Source organism: Pezoporus wallicus, unplaced genomic scaffold, assembly GCF_028554395.1.
Source record: "Pezoporus wallicus isolate ANWC-B61680 ecotype Strahan unplaced genomic scaffold, APGP_CSIRO_Pwel_v1 contig_2997, whole genome shotgun sequence".
Taxonomy (NCBI): domain Eukaryota; kingdom Metazoa; phylum Chordata; class Aves; order Psittaciformes; family Psittacidae; genus Pezoporus; species Pezoporus wallicus.
In genome coordinates this window covers 2,531,143-2,547,896 of record NW_026637066.1, presented here as the reverse complement: position 1 = coordinate 2,547,896, position 16,754 = coordinate 2,531,143, and positions in this window count along the sequence as shown.

The following is a 16,754-nucleotide window of genomic DNA, read 5'->3' as shown; positions in this document are numbered from 1 at the left end:
CTTGCATTCCAGCATTTGAAGTAACCTGCTGCAGGATTGTACCTCTGAGAACAAAGAAAGGTCATTGATCATAATTCAGTGTCTTCAAATTCTTCCCATTAGAAATTCTTGACATCTACTTGTGCTTCCTTACCTTTGGTACATCTCTGTTTTAAATGAGTTCTTCCAGAAGAGACCAGGGAAAACGTGACTATAAAGATACTGATGTAAAAGTAAAGATAACATGCTGTTATATTTAAAAGAAAAGAAGTTACTAGGAGTGGCTTAGAAACTGGAGGCTGTGTGAAATTCACGTGTCCAAAGAAAATGCTTGGCAGATCTCCAACACCGTGGCATGGATTTTTGTACGTCACTTACTTTGGTGCTGTAAACTGCACCAAATACAACTGTGATGTGGTATGAAATCCTTCACAAAGCAAATTTAACTTGAAAACTTGAAGTCATCTTGAAAGACTTGGCTCATGGTTAACAGCTCAAAAATCTTCAGCTGATCATTACTGTGAAGCAAATATTTAAGGCATTTCAGTCAATTTTGCATATAATCCTGATGTCAAGCCTCCTGGGATATCTAAGGCAAGAAGGGAGAGAACATTGTCATACCATTTGAAAAATACATATATTTTCTCTGTACCAAGAGCCCTGGCATTACAATTACTGTCTTTTCTCACTCAACACTGAATTTAGACACTTTTGGGCTCTATTTTCATCTCTTTGGGGAGTGATGGTCATTTAAGAACTTCAGTCTCTTTTTCCATAATAATTCCAACTTGTGTAAAAACATTTGTCCCATCAAGGACGCCTCTGTTTTAGGGCACTTTGCATGGATTATAGGAGTGAAATTCCAGTTTTAAATCCTTATCTTCTGCATTCAGTGCAAAATAAGGCAACTGAATCAGCTTTCCAGAGGATATTTAGGATGCCCAGGAGATACTGGGCTACTGTGAGTTGGCAGTTTCTTTCTGTTTGGTAATATATAAACCCATAGTCTGCTGTGTAATTTAGAGTTCCCTTCCAATCGTGGCACATTTTTCTCTTTCTCCACTGAACTACCTGAGGCAATTTTATGAATTGTTTACCGTAACATTTGAAACAGGCTTTCAACTGATTGTGAACAAGAATCACATAATAGTTTATCTGAAGCTATATGCATTTGAATGATATTTCACTAGGAAAACCATTTATAGGTGTGTGCAGAAAATGTGTGTGGTAGAAATTCTTGAGTTGCTTTGCAAGCAGAGAATGCATTAGACCAAATGCGTCTTGAGTGGACATGATCTGTGCTCTCAAGCACATCACATGCTTGGTCACTCACCCAACTGATCACAACTCAGTAGCACAGTTCAGATCTCGTGTATGCAAAAATACTTGATGAACTAAGCAGTGAATATCACAGAATCACAGAACCATAGAGTGGTTGAGGTTGAAAGGGACCACTGGGGGTCATCTAGTCTTATCGTCCCTGCTCAAGCATGGTTACATTATTCAGGATTGTGTCCAGACAGCTCTTGAATATCCCCAGTGAAGGAGACTCCACAGCCTCTCTGGACAATCTATTCCAATTCTCAGTCACTCTCACAGTAAAGAAGTCCTTCCTCATGTTCAGATGGAACTTCCTGTGTTTTAGGTTATGCCCGTTTCCTCTCACCCTGAGATGAGAGGCACCACTCATCCTGGTACCACTGAGAAGAGTCTTGACATTGTTCCTTCAGATACTTAGATACATTGATCATATAACCCCTGAGCCTTCTCTGCTCTTGACTGAATGTGCCCAGCTCCCTCAGCCTTTCCTCATAGGTGAGGTGCTCCAGACCCTTAGTCATTTTGTAGCCCTTCACTGGCCTTGCTTCAGGACCTCCACTTCTCTTTTGAACTGCACATGGTGTTCAAGGTGAGACCTCACAGGGGCTGAGTAGAGACCAAAAGTTCAATGAAAATGAGCTATTCAGAGATGTGTAATAAGTAACAAAGAAGCTTGAAACTCATATTACTCATTTTTCGCAAATTAATCACTCAGTATGAGATGTGGTCCACTACAAACCACTTGTCTTTGGTAAAGGCAAGATACTGAATTGCCCATATTCCGTTATATCATCAATCTCCTGCTTTCTAGGATATTTTGTGTAACTTGCTGCAACATTTTAGAACACTCCCCCCACAAATGTATTTATCAAGTTCCTTTTCTCCTTTTATTTGTAAATATTTACAGAATATTTCTATATAAGTGTGAAGGGTGGAACGGAGTTGATTCATTGATCATTCTGTCAGAACAAAATAAAATAATCTCTGAACATATTAAAGCTTAGAAAAAGTCCCACATTTAATTTATGGGAAAGTCAGTGCCAATTTAGGGCCTCTTTTAAGATGCACTGAAATTAAATAAAAATACAAAGTAAGTTTGGACCAGACCCACATTCCCTAAATAGCATTTCTACCTTTCTGGCTATCCTAAAGATTAATCATAACAGCTTTGTTTACATTGATGGGCTGAAGCAGCCCAAAGGTTGAACTGGAGACTAAATTCACTGCCTGTCATAGTATTTGCCAGGAGCAACAAGTCTAGGAAGTAGATTTGTCTCTGAATGAATTCAGAAAGTCTATGGAAAAGTCTTGTCAAGTGAATGAGAAGACCAAACACCTACAAAATGTGAATACTATAGCTAGCACATACACAAAACCATGTGCAGGTATTCAGGTGATGATTTCAAACCTGCTTCAGTCTCCATTGAAATGGCTTTCTTTTTTTTTTCAGTGCATTTTGTTAAGTTTACTGTTTTATCCAACTAGTATATGCTCCAGTATGAAGCTGGGTTTTACCAAATCTAGCTGTTTTCTGCCTATCCAGCTGTGCCTGATGTTGATCATAGTGTGGTCGCAGTACACAGGAGAACAGTTTTCTCCTCAGCAGTGCATTAGTGCACCTTTAGGTGAGGCTTTGCTTTGCCTTTGAGGTTTTGACTTGCACCTGCAAATGTCCCTTGGCTGTGAATATAACAAATCAAACATGCTTCTGAATCCTCCCTGATGTGAAACGCGTTATGCGCATGGGTGCCCAATCCACAAATGCATCTTCTGTGGTTCTGACAGGCTTTGTGGCAACAAGTCACAGACCAGCATTTGAAAACAGGCTTCTCAGCATCCTTACTTTATAACCCTTATGCGTGACAAGCTTCCTACTTATGTGGCAAGCGGCACTGTGGTTTGAAAAGGCAAGCAAGAGACTGCGCTTGCACATCTGACCTTCCTCCACCGAAATCACGGTCCAAGGGAATAGATGTGCCCATATGGTAATTAGTTTTCCTGTCTTACCTCCTTGGAGGCAGAAAGCACACAGATGTGGGGAAAGCCCTGGCTCCCACCCTGGGGCTGTAAAACAGCCTATGTAGCTATTTCATGAGCAACTCATATAGCACCTAATTCACGAATGTGAAAAAAGTGTAGAAGTTCAGGGAATGGAAAAAGCTTTTAGGAAGGGAAAGCAGCAAAGACAGATCACATAACAGCCTAAATATGTGACATATCCTTAGATAAAGCTGAAACTACAGCCAACAACTGTTGCTGGAGTCTGCCAGGGAGTAGGTGCCATGAGTAGCAGATATGCTTCCTCTGCTTGGTGTCTCAGTAGTGCTGACTGTTGAGACCAGAAGTTCTCGAAAGGACCAAGAGAAATGGGTCACTAAGGCCAAAGAAATCATATGTCATTGCTCAGAAGACTTCTTATTGGTGCTTATTTTCCTTAAAAAAAAAAAAAGAGAAGCTGTTAGACTCATGTTTTCAGCTCTGACTGTACCAGACTTCCAACATTAGCAAGTGCAAGTGGTGATTATCCCTGGTGCAGTAGAGCACTTAGGTACAGCTTAACTTCAGTTTTTAATACAATCAAGTTTAATACCACCTAACTACATCCAGTAAGTGTGCTGTTAAAGTGTGTCTTTGTATGATCTACACAGTGCATCCCAAATTAAGTTTTGTTTGTGGACTTTAGAAGTATAAATATAGATGTTTAAAATTTAGGTATTTATACTTAGGAGTATCTACAAAATATCCTTCACTAGTGGTGTTATATATGCAGCTACTTACAGTAAGTGACCTAAATGCCCTTGCTTGCTTTTGCAATTAGTTGTGCCTGGGGTCTCCATTACTCTAAAAACAAACAAAAAAAAATCTTTAATGTGAAGACATTCCTGATGCCTAATTAGAATATACAGATCCAGCTTTTTATAGGAAATGCTGGTTTTCTTCAGTTTTGTGTAAATTAAAACATGATAAACTGGTGGGAAAATGTATGATTATTAAACAAATGTGATCTTGGTATTACATTTTAACAAATAGATTTCAGAATGATTATCAGTCTGGTTAAAGGTGAAGACTACTTTGATTACTTCATGTTCTAAGCAATTGGACAAGTGTTAACACTTACTTAGCTATGGTTATATCTGGTAGTAAATTTTAAATCACTGTTCTTCTGGTAGTTTTCCAAAAAAGCTCAAGACTACAAAATTAGTGTTAGTTATACCACTCACTTTATTGAATTGGAAATTTTATCTAGCAACATATACCTGTGGAACCTTATTGATTTTATTTTTTTATTGATAAGTGGTTGGAGTGCACCTCGAGCATGGATGAAACATTTTTCATCCAAGAATCTCAAGTACTGTTAAATGAAATTACACCTATTAATCAAGTCTTTTGGACGCAAATGATAATATTCCTATGTTACAGGTAGATAAGATGACATACCTGTAGATATAAGTGGTCTGCTGAAAGTCAAGTCACAAAGAAATGAATGGCAAAGAACCAAGAGTGTAGATCTTGGGGCTTTGTTATATAAATATGCACTACGTATTTCAATCCAACATCAGCCTGTTATTAAAATTATGTGAAATACAGTGTGTTTTCTCATAGACTTATTATGTACAGTACAGCAGTGCTGACCTATTTTGTTGGGCACTGTGTACCAAAAAAATATAAAATACAATCCCTGTGCTGAGAGGAGACATAATAAAGATATGCTGTGTATTTTGCTATGCAGTTCAAGGTCATTACTCTGATCTTTTTACTTTTTAAACTTTGAAAGCATACCATTTTGAACTGAATGATGATTATATGGGCAAAGTGTCACAACATGCGTATGTTATATTTGTAAGGTGCCTTATCTAGAAATAATCCTCTTACATTTTCCCTCCAGTGCCAGGACACCATAACGCACAAGCAATATACTATATCTTTTGCTGGGCTCCCTTCATTCTTTTGTTTAACAAAGAGTGGTTTCCATCATTTGCTAGGTAAACTATAAAAACTCCCTGCTAATGGTATCTGACGCAGTACTGAAAAGTGAGCTGCAATATTTCAGCAGAGGGCTCTTGCTTTGTACGTTTGTATCACAGAATCCCAAAGCACTAATGGGATCTTTACAAGGAGGGAAAAAAAAAGTAGTAGCTGACAACTCAAAGACATACCTTATCTGAATAGTGTTATTGTGAAGAGAACAGACTTGTGAACAAAAGATGGAAATTACAGAAAAGGGAATCGGATATCACAGGTCCAGAATAAGAATGGTGAATAGAATATGGGGTAAAAGACTCAAAGCCTGAGTGACAGCTCAAAGACAAGATGGGATTTCATACATTTTCTAAACATTGCTTCTGTGCTTCTTTCAAAGAAATTTTCAAATACCATCTGGCTTTCCTAATTAAAGAACAGTGAGTGCTCTATAGATAGGAAATGTGTGCGTGTGTAAGTAGGAAGGGGCTGGATTATGTTTGCCATTTTCTCACTATGATCAGTTCTGCTTAGAAGTATGTGAATCTTTGGGGATGTAAATGTATATTAGCTTGAAACTGAATAGTCTAAAGTTAAGCACTGAAGATTTTTTTGGGGGGAAGGAGGGAAAAAGAGGAAGAAAAAAAAAGCAAAAGTGCATGGAAATAGATTGAGAGCTTGCAAATTGATGAAATAGCACAACTCTTGTCTGATTAGTTCACTATAGATGCTTTAAAGCATGTTTTCTTCTGTTGCTTCTTCTTAGGGTTTCGTTCCTTGAAACAATACTTTCAGCAGGGACAGAAATGCTTTTGGAGGAGTTTGACATTGAGTTGTTATCCATTTGACAAAACCTCCTGGTCGGTCATTTCTGAAAGAGCAATATATTTTGCACAAGATATTTTTAAATCTCTCTCTTGCTATTTTACTTATTAATTATTTAAACATTTTATTCAGATTTACACAATATCATAGTCAAGTGATGACTGGTAGGTTATAAAAGTTAAGGAAACAGGTAGGTGAACAAGAACTGCATGAGTAAACCATACAGGAATTGTACCCAATGAAGTGGTATAATCATAATGGAAAACAGCAGTGAAATAGATGAAATATTTTCTGTGTCAAGTATTTTGTTACATTATGTCATCTATGTCCTCCTATGAGACTCAGAATATCTAAAAAAATTATACTTCCAAAACGTACAGACTTGGAAACAAGAGCAGACAACGGGGCAGGAAGAAACAGATAAACTTCTCAAGATGGCAGGTTTTGGTAAGACTAGTAGCACGAAAATGGATAATTAATTAGTTGAAAAAATGGTAGTGAAGCAAAATGGCATTCCGGAATAGAAACATGTAGGACACAAAAAAATCCCACGAAACTGGCTTAAAACTATTGTAAAAATACTAAATGGAAAATGAAATTGTCTAATCCAGGAAAAGACATGTTACATTACTTTGTTGTTGTTCAAACCAGCATGTCAAAATAGGCAATGACATTCCTCATGTGATGCTATGTGAACATGACTAGAGGAAATACTGGTAAGACTGCTGCGGTTGAGGCATTTGGAGGATATAGGTATAGGGGTAAACAAATGTTGAGGAGCAGTTTAGGAACAGAAAGGCAAACAGGGAAAAGATGCAAAGTTAAGGGTGATGCAAAGTCACACATAGTTGAAACTAATGCTTGGCTTTCATGGCCAGCTTTCATTAGAAGGGTTCATTAGAAGAATATATGGCAGTGAATCTGAAAAGGGGGGAGTAAATGAGGGAAAGGGTTGAGCAAGGCTGTCTCATCTCATTTAATTTTTATGTTGTTCCTTTATTTTCAGAGCTGTTTCAAAAGAAATTTCCCTAGTTATTTTTTATTTGCATCTCTTCCTAGTTTTTGCAAAATTTACAGTTATTTTGCTTATCTTGCAATGCATTTTGAGGACTATTATATATGCAACATGTTATCTAAAAAAGGATGTACTCCATATTTACAATTTCTTTAATGACAGAGGGCCAAATTTGGCCAGTATATAAACAGGTGCAAAGCAGTCTGAGGTCTACAGTATTCATAGTCATTTATATAAAGACTGAAATTGGTCCAGAACATATCTGTAAAAATCTATGTCCCTTTCTTGTGGCTACAGTCCTCATGCATCATTAACCTAATACGTTTCTGGTTTTGCAATGATTATACAAATTTCTGCTTCATTTTAGCAAAAGCTTGGGGGTAGCATATAAACCATGCAGCATAATAAAATACAACTTTCAGGCACACCCTCTTGTATATAAAATTAAAGAGTGCAAAGTGCCAAGGGTTTGTATTAGTACCATCCATTTTGTTAGCATTTTTCCAATTTATCTTGCGTTACAAACCCTCAGAGTACTATGTCTATTGTAAATATTTAAGCATTACTGTTGACATAAAGATAATACTGACAAATTGAGTTAACATTTCTGCTGAGGATTACTGACCATGTGTAGTGCAGAAGAACTTTAACACCCACACCAAGCCCTGTGCTCATGCCAAACTCTGTTTAGTCTACAATACGGCAGCCTCCCTCAAATGAATTTTTAGCTTTGATTTACACAAAACATGAAACAACCTTTCTTGGATCAATTAATTGTTTGACTTTCCTAATACATTTCCATTTTAACTAGATTATGTCTGTATCACAAGACAAGTAATGGGCACAAGATGTTCGTGCTCTTATGTGCATGTATGCACATGTGCATGGTGCCATTGCTCTTACTCCAAGTTAGTATCTTCAGTGTTTTCAGTATTAGTCTACAGTGTAGTTACTCATATTTGCCTGCATTTGCAATAACAAACACCTGCATGTGCATAGTTAAAAACATGGAGAGACTCCTTGATGTGTTGTTTTGTCTTCCAAGTACAAAGTTTCTGTGGCATCTTCTCCCTTCTGACAAAGCACACACAGAGCAGAAGTAAATAATCCAGGCAGGAGAAGTTTGAAATCATTTACTTCAGTGGTGTTCTATTTACATGCTGTAGTTTGCAGTTTACTTCTGGCACTTGTAACCAAAAGTCTCCAAAAATTATAAGAAATTTTTGTTCTTGTCCTTGTATGTTACATTTGCCCTCACACAAGTTGCATCTTGGACATCACTAACACATTTTCATTTGAAAAGGGTTGTAAGACGTTCATATAAAACCTTGATTTACAAAAAAAATTTAAAATTTAAACCATTTTCAGGTTTTCAATAGTCAAGGGCAGTTTATGTTAAAATTTCAGTTTGAAGAACTGGCTAAGAACATTATGAAACGCATTATTTTTTACGTATAGCTAGAATTGAAGTACGAGTTAATACCAAGCTCTGTTTTCTTAATCCTGGACTGTGGAAGCACTAACAGAACTGATGTGCATCAGGATGCCACGTTGCAATTTGGTTACACAGCATCATTCTTGCTTGCCTCAGTATCAAATTCCCCACATTGCTTCATTGTGTTGATGAGAGTTTTCTACAATGTGTTTTATTACGAGACAACTGAAACAATCCTTTTCACATGATTTCCTTTCTTCAGCTGACAGGCAATATTTTCCACATTTAGAATGTCTCCAATTATTATGCCAATAACAGTACTCCTAATAGCTAAAACATGTTTTACAGAGGGGGGTTAAAACCCTTTTCCTAGCTTTATAGGTGGAAGGTCCAGGCACAAACTAAGCAACTGATCTGCTAGGCTGCCTGGCTATCTGGCTAGTGGCCTAGCTAGGACATAGGTCTTCTCCAGCTCCTGGTTATAATCCTACACCCAGAGAGAGGTAAATCTGTCCTAGGACATGAAACTGGGAGCCGCCTGAGCCTAAACCACTGGGCTTTCTTGAGCAAGAAAAGCAAATGGGAATTCTGAAGAAAAAAGCACTGGTGAACATGGTGTTTTGAGATGCTTGTCCTAGGTAAAACAATGCTTCTGCCTGCTTAAACAAAGTTGGAAGAGTCAACCAAACCTCTGTCACATTCAGCTGGATTTGTAGATGAGACTTCTCTTCATGAAAACTTGAAGGCAGCCTAAAGGCTTGAATCAGAAAGTTTCTGGCCACTGATGTAGTGAGGGGTGCTTATGGGCCCATAATACTAGTGCTCAAGGATTAACATTAACTGGAAGGTGAAATTCATGGACCATTCCAGAAGTCAGGAGTAGCTCAGATAGAGTATGTAATGTATATATATATACTCAGATAGAGTATGTACCTACTATGGCAGAGTTCATAACTCTTGGTCTTGCTTGCTTAGCTTTCTGATTTTCCTGGTACCTCTGGAAATGTAGCTCTGGTTTCAAGAAAGAACTGTGGTGCTAGAGAATTCTTAGCACAGGACTACAAGAGCAAATGAGTTTGCCTTCAGGCTTGAAGCAAGAATAATATCTCTGCAGTGTAGAAAAAGCAGTCCTGACTAGGATAATTGTACTCTTAACAATATAAAGACAGCAGTAGTGAGATACCACATTGTTTGTCAGAGCTAATTATAGCTGAGTTGATCTGGAATTCAGTTTGCAAGAGCAGTGTGTTTCTCTACCTTTAGCAAAGCAATAGAGTAATGTAGCTGAAGAGTATAAAGTATCCTGTCTCCCAGAAGTAAATACCTAGAACGTAAGCAGTTTTACAACCTACCTAAATCTCTCCCCAGGAACTATTACAGAGCTGAGCTCTTTACACCCTTAATGTGTGTTTGTTCTCAGTATACTCCTGTAAAGCTAGCAAATAAAGAACTAAATAAAGACACACTAGAAGAAATGATATACCTTTAGTCTAGAAAAAGATCAATGATACGGTGAGATCTAACTGCCAGCTTTTAACAAGAAATATTAAAACTAACCCTAGTCTAAGATATCAACTTATAGTATCTTCAACCATCTTTTGTTTATTAATTGTCTTTGCCATGTTATGTATGCCAGTCCTTTCTGCTCTTTCTTTCCCCCATTCTTTTGCAATTCCATTGCCTCCCTCTCTCAAAAGCAACAATTTACCCTTCCTTTTTTCCCTTGTCTGGGTGCAATAAGCTTCTAACCACTCAAGCATGACTCAGCTTGCAGACAAATAATGATAAAATGATCAGCAGTTGTGTATAAACCGGTCTGTAATTTTTCATAGGATGATCTTCTACAGCCTTTGCCCTTGCAATGCTAATGAGGCACATATATATGAGCACTCAACAAGTCGCCTGATTTGATCTAAGTGGCATCAGGCAGACTGCCTCATCTAATTTATCTGCTTAGAGGGAAAACCCAGAGCAGGTTACGAAAACCGATGTTTGGACAGCTTTATATAATGATAGATGTAATACAGACACAGATACTTTGTTTTTGTACTAAATTCATTCTTTGTGTTTGGCTATAAAATGAAGTATAACAAAAGCCTTCTCTTTCTAGTTGAGTCTTTGCATAGCTCTCTCAGTAGAGGTCTTCCCTTACAGTAGTGGTAGCCTCCTACTTAGCATTAATTACGCTCTCAGGATGGGTTTCTGTTTTTTCCTGAAAAACTTAAAAAGGCCCTTAAAAAACTTAAAAAACTGTAACTTAAAACTGTAGGGATCTTCTTCTAGCTTTGCATAGGAGTCCTAGGGATCTTTTCATAGCTAGTGAAAGACTTTCAGAGATACTTGCATTATGAAGTCTTAAGATTATACAAAATGAAACATATTTTTAGATGCAACATCCTTTCCCACATGCCATGGTTCTCTTAGAAAAGGACTGTCTGGGAAAGCTTGCATTTCTGAGAGTGTTCTTCCTGTGGAGAGGCAAAAGCAAAGGTTATAACTTCTGGAAAAATAGTATGTTGATAGGTGTCTTTAATGACCTTTACTAGGACCAAGGATTAATGTGGGTCTAAATTGGCAGTTTTATTAGTGACTGAAGAGAGGAATAATGAGCTTGGTATCAACATTTATGAGTATTATTGGAGTGCCTGGGTGGAACTGAGCACATAGTGAGACTACAGAACTACTGCACTGAAAGTGGAGAGATTGAAAACAAATCTTCAGTTTGGAGAAAATGCAAACCTCTTAAAAATGTGGAAAGATAACCTGAAACAGTTATCTAGTCAGAGGAAAGAGGCTACAGTGATTGTTGGTCCACAGCTGTTTGTGTAATGTAAATTAGATTTTCTCATTGAAGTTTTGTCTTGTCTTTTGCTGCCTAAATGGCAAAATGCGTATGAAGGAGCCACGGTACTGAGTCTAAAAGAATTGTTTACAGGCATGGAAAAGCCTGTTACCTCTGCACAGCTCTCTAAATTAGAGGTCTTCCTTTACAGCAGTGGCAGCATTAATCAAGCTCTCTGCTGTTGTGTTGAGGCTTACAACAGCATCTGACAAGCAAAAAGTGAACTGCTTTTCAGCATTCACAGGTTGTCTTACCACTCAGTTTGTAGTTATCATAAATCCACCTATACACCAGAACATGCTGGTAGAATAGGACTGTGTACAGACTTACGTGAAAAAGGGGGGCGATAATAACCTCTCTGCCCATAAGGTGCTATGATATCGCCTGAAATATCATCTGCTCTGCACCAAATGGTACTGGCTGGAGGGGGAAATTAGCATTAAGGATGGCTGCTGTGGAAGTGGAGGACAGTTTTTCTGTTTTGAAGAATTAAGTATTCAAAATACAGCTAAACTCTTGAAGGAGGAGAAACTGTGGTGACCTTACGCATGAACATCTGTAGAGACGTATACATAACAATACAGAGGAATTAGTTACAATGGCTTAGCAATAGGAGTGTTAGCTAAGAACAGTAGGAAAGATTTTAGAGGAGGAAAGCTCCTGGCCATGAGAACCATCACTCTGGGAGGGAGCAGAGACTTTCTCTGATGGAACATGAAAACCCAGACCGGATAAAGTGCTGGTAGAAATACAAAGAAGGTTATGCTCCTGCACTGAAAGGCAATTAGAACAGAGGAGCTGTAGGTTATTGTTTGCAGATCCTATGATTACTGAAAGGATTGATAGCTCTCCTCTGCCCTCACAAAAAGGCACCCTGCTGCTCCTTTTGGATAGCGGGATAAAACTGACCCTTTCTGCACAGAAGGGAGGCTCAGAAACTCGTACACAGTCACTCCACCTGGATTAATGCCCAAGCACGTTTTCACTGGTGGTGGATGTTTCGTTGTTTTTAAGCCTGAAGGCAGAGTTCTGATACCTCATCTACAGCAGCTTAGCTAGCTGGGTTGTACGTTTTAGAGGTTTATAGCCTGGCACCACTATTCAGGCTCTTGAAGCTTTTGAGTAGATCTGTCATATTTTCAGAGAAATTACAGCTTTTGGGCAGCTTCCTCAAATAATTCAAGAAATTCTGGATCTAACCATGCCATTCTGAGAACTGACTGGTTATAAATCAGGGCAGAACTTGTCTGAATGCTCTGAGACTCAGCAGCGGGAAGAAAGATGTTACAATAAATGGAGCATCTCATTTGATTTGAAACACAGATGACTGATACTCTCCAATATTGTAAAAGTAGCTAGCAAATATAGGGGCAATGTGAAAGTTTTCTGACCTGAAGAAGAAATTCAATACAGCCTTGTCTGTCCTGCATTTTACATGCTTGCTTCATGATCATTTAGCATATGCTTTATTCTTTTAACAGGTGTAAGTCTATGAAAATGGAAAAGCGGCTTTCCCATACTCAATTAATAAATGTATAAAGCACCAATTGCATGATTTTTTTAATCAACAACATTTTAGATACCATAAGGGATCTGTAATTACTATTATATTATATAGGGTGGGAACAAAGCATCATGGTAACTCTGCCCTTTCTGGGGCAGGATGTTCCTGTCTGAAACCTCACACACGTACTCAGCAAGTAATCCAGCTGTGGAAAGACTAAGTTCTCTTCAGAGATTCCCTCACAGTGTCATTCTTGGTTGAGAGAGCTCTTTTAGGCTCATTTCGACTGAAAGCAACACATGCATGCATGCATGGTATTTTCAGAACATACAAGTGTTTAAAATGCACTTGCATGCTGCAATAAATCTCCAGGAACTCACTTTATTGTTATATACATCTTAAAATGAATCAATTTGGAGTGGCTTGAATCATCACTACTGTTTCTCCATTGCAAACAATGCCTTCCTCACCATTGCATCCTCCTTCCCCCGTTCTGCTAAGGCAGAATATACTCTTTCCAGTTTAGTAATAACTGAAGAAGTAAGCAGGATGAGGGGAAATACTTTCTCTGTCATTTGGGAGAACAGAAATTATTGACCACTATCTTGAAAAGAAAGCATTAAAAACTAAAGATGGAAAATGAAACCTTCCTTTCATTCTAGCCTAACTGGGAGTTGCCTGCTCTTTCTGTAGTTGAATAGAATTTTAAACCAGGATTGGAAACAAAGGCAAAACTGCAAGGGCTAGTTTACAATATTTGAATGCACAAAAGCCAGTTTAACCTGATTTTCATAGTTGATGTGAGAGATTGCTGTGACTCAAATTTTATGCCTTCTGTTGCCTCATGAAAACAAGTACTACAGAAAAAAAGTTTGGGGACCTAGAGCCAAACACAATTAGTGGGATGCCTAGAGAATAAAATTAACTAAAACGCTGCAGGCTAGAAATCCCACAGTCCAAGCCCAGAATACGCCTGTGAGCACTGTGTGCTTTCAGTCTTTCATTTTCAGGGGTGTGAGAGCTGCTAGGGATGGAAAGAGGAATGTTTTGGCCAGCAGGGAAATACCTACAGCAAGAGGTAAAATGAGGAAGATTCTCCATTGCAGGCTGTCAAAAACAATTGCTCCTTTTCCTCCTTTTTGGACAGAATTTGGTGAGATGGAATCTCCTTCCATTTCTGGGTACAGATGTGCAGTTCTAGATTGTAGGGCATGCGGATGTCCCTGTCAGAACTCTCCCTTCCCTGGTCCAGTACCTGGAACATTATTGCATGTGACATACCAACAGTAAGCAATAGAAAGATATGCAGCTGTACAGGCTACTTCCAGGAATTGCTGAGTTCCCCAGTGTCCTGAATTAAAGGCTCATAAGCATTTCAGAACAAAAGAAGCTGCTTTGATGAGCCAATTGCCTGTGATGTGACCCTTGGGAGTGTAGACATCCTAGCTGTAATTTAATTTGCTGTAATCTGTGTGCTTTGTGAATAAAAACAAATGCACAGAGTACTACTATAAAAGCACTGCAAGCTCCAAAAACTTCAAAAAAGATCCTCACATAACTAAGATGCACACAGATGAGGGTCCTAAAGAGGGAGGCATATGAGTCTTCAGAAGATTTATGACCATCAGGAGGAGTTTGGGGGGAAAACTTGAGAGCTGCTGTGGGAAGTCTGGGAAGACGTGGCTTGTGCATGTAAGGGCAGCTGAGGGGAACAGCACAACAGGGAGAGGAACAAGTATCCATGTAGCACACATGGGCAGGAGCCGCATCATGGTAGGGGTGAGTGGACATCAGTTCCAGTGACTTGAGTCCTGCCTGCTTCATGTCTGCAGAGTTGGAGAGCTCTAAAAGTCTATGACTTTCACCAGAGATTTTAGCAGTGGTGGTGTTTTGAAGCTGGGCTTCCTGGGATGGTTATCAAATGTGGGAGAGAGAAATGCTTCAGGACTTGGCAAGTCCAGTATGAAGATCACCTGCCAGCTTAAGAGGCAGGTATGGATCTTATCAAAGTACAAAGCTAAATAGAAAGAGGCACAGTACCACCTGGGAAAAAGTGAAGGAAATCTAACACCTGGGAAGTACAGGAAAAGCCAGAAAGTTCACAAATAAGGTCTGAAGGAAAACAGATACCAAGATGAAAAACAATGATTTTAGGAGGAAAAAAAAAAAAAAGAAAAATTGTTTGAAACACCCGATAAATAAAAATCCCTATATGTGTATACCTTTACAAATGTTTTGTTTTCTGGTTTTTTTTGGGTATTTTTTCCTGTTCCATGCAAATATTGTGGTTCTTCTGAAGCAAATAGCCTTCTATTTGTCCTCAAAAGATTGTGTAGGCTCTGATTTTTTCTGAACAGACACATATTTTAGGGAAGATCCTAGAAAAATGTCAGTAAAATGTGGAAGTAAAACAAAGGTTATGTGAAAAAATACTCTTCAACAAGCAGAAGGGTTCTCAGTGCTGAGTAGGTTTTGTTTATAGAAAACATTACAGTAAAGTCCTGCATCACATGCAGAGTTAAATTTTCTTGTTTTCCTTTAATCCTTTATTCATTCCTTCCTTTCTTGACTATAAAAATATGTTGAAATAAACCTAATATAATTTATATTTAAAATGGGAACTTCTAGGGTTGTTTGGGCTTGACTAGAATCTTATTTGTGCCTTAAAATCAAGAATCCCAAAAGCAAATAGAAACGGAAAATAATAGACAAGCTTGGTATTTTGGCTATGCATTTACTAGCAAAAGCAGTGACTTTTGCTTGGAAAATGGACAGGAGTCAGAATTACAGACCTTCAAGTCATAGGCTGCAGAACCAAAATATGTGTCTAGTCATACAGTTTTCACATGAGCTTACTTCAGTGGCACTTGCTGATCACTGTTGGTTATGTCCTTATCTCTGTTCAGTCACAGAGGATGCTGTTACATTATTGGCTCAAACTAGACAGTTCTGTTTTTCAGTGTTGAAGCTGCATGTGAGGATCAGGTGAAGACCCATATGCAGGACAGTCTGGTCTCCTGCATAACACTACTTCTATGTTACGTTTGGACTGAGCCACTTTGGAATTCAGGAGGTTGCAATAGTGTCTTCAATGTGATGGTCCTGCTGCCCATTCTGTTGTTCTTCCCGTTGTGGTAATACCTGTCTATGGGTTATGTCTATCATCAAAGGAAAATATTTTCCTTAAGAAAAAAAAAAAAGAATTGTCAGACTCATCTGTAGTAATCAACAGAGCTATGTGCAGGTCATACATGATTTACATTATTTCCCTCTATTAGTTATCTCCCTTAATGTCAAAAAAATTATCCCCTTACAGACATATTAGCCCACAAAGGTAGTATGGGCAGAATAAGAAAAAATTAGCAGTGAAGTCTGTGTGGAGATAGGTTCTGAATCATTATGTATGTCCTCCATCTAAAAACGTTAAATGTAGGCACTGAATAAAACTGGAAAAGAGCATAAATGTAATTTCTGGGTTTAAAGTGTAATAACATTTTCATAAATATTCATTTATACATTCTTTTTCCTTGAACATTATAACCCCTCTGAAATGTATGCTTCACCTTCCACTCTCCTGTTTCTTCTATTCTCTTTTTGTAACTATTTCCTAATATCTTTGTATCTGCTTTTGGTTGGTGTTTTGTTTTTTTTTATTCCCCTGAGTTCCAGTAGTCTTTTATTTATGAACACAGCTGTGTAAGTGCATATTGTCAACTGCAGTCGTGAGGTCAGTCAAGTTACAGAACTGATTGATTATTCAAAGCTGGAAATATTTTTAAAGAAATATATGTTTGGATAAAAGGAAATCTAGTATTATGAGAGTATTTTTTTTTTTTTGTTCTATCTTATTTACTGCTGATTGTAGCTTGATATA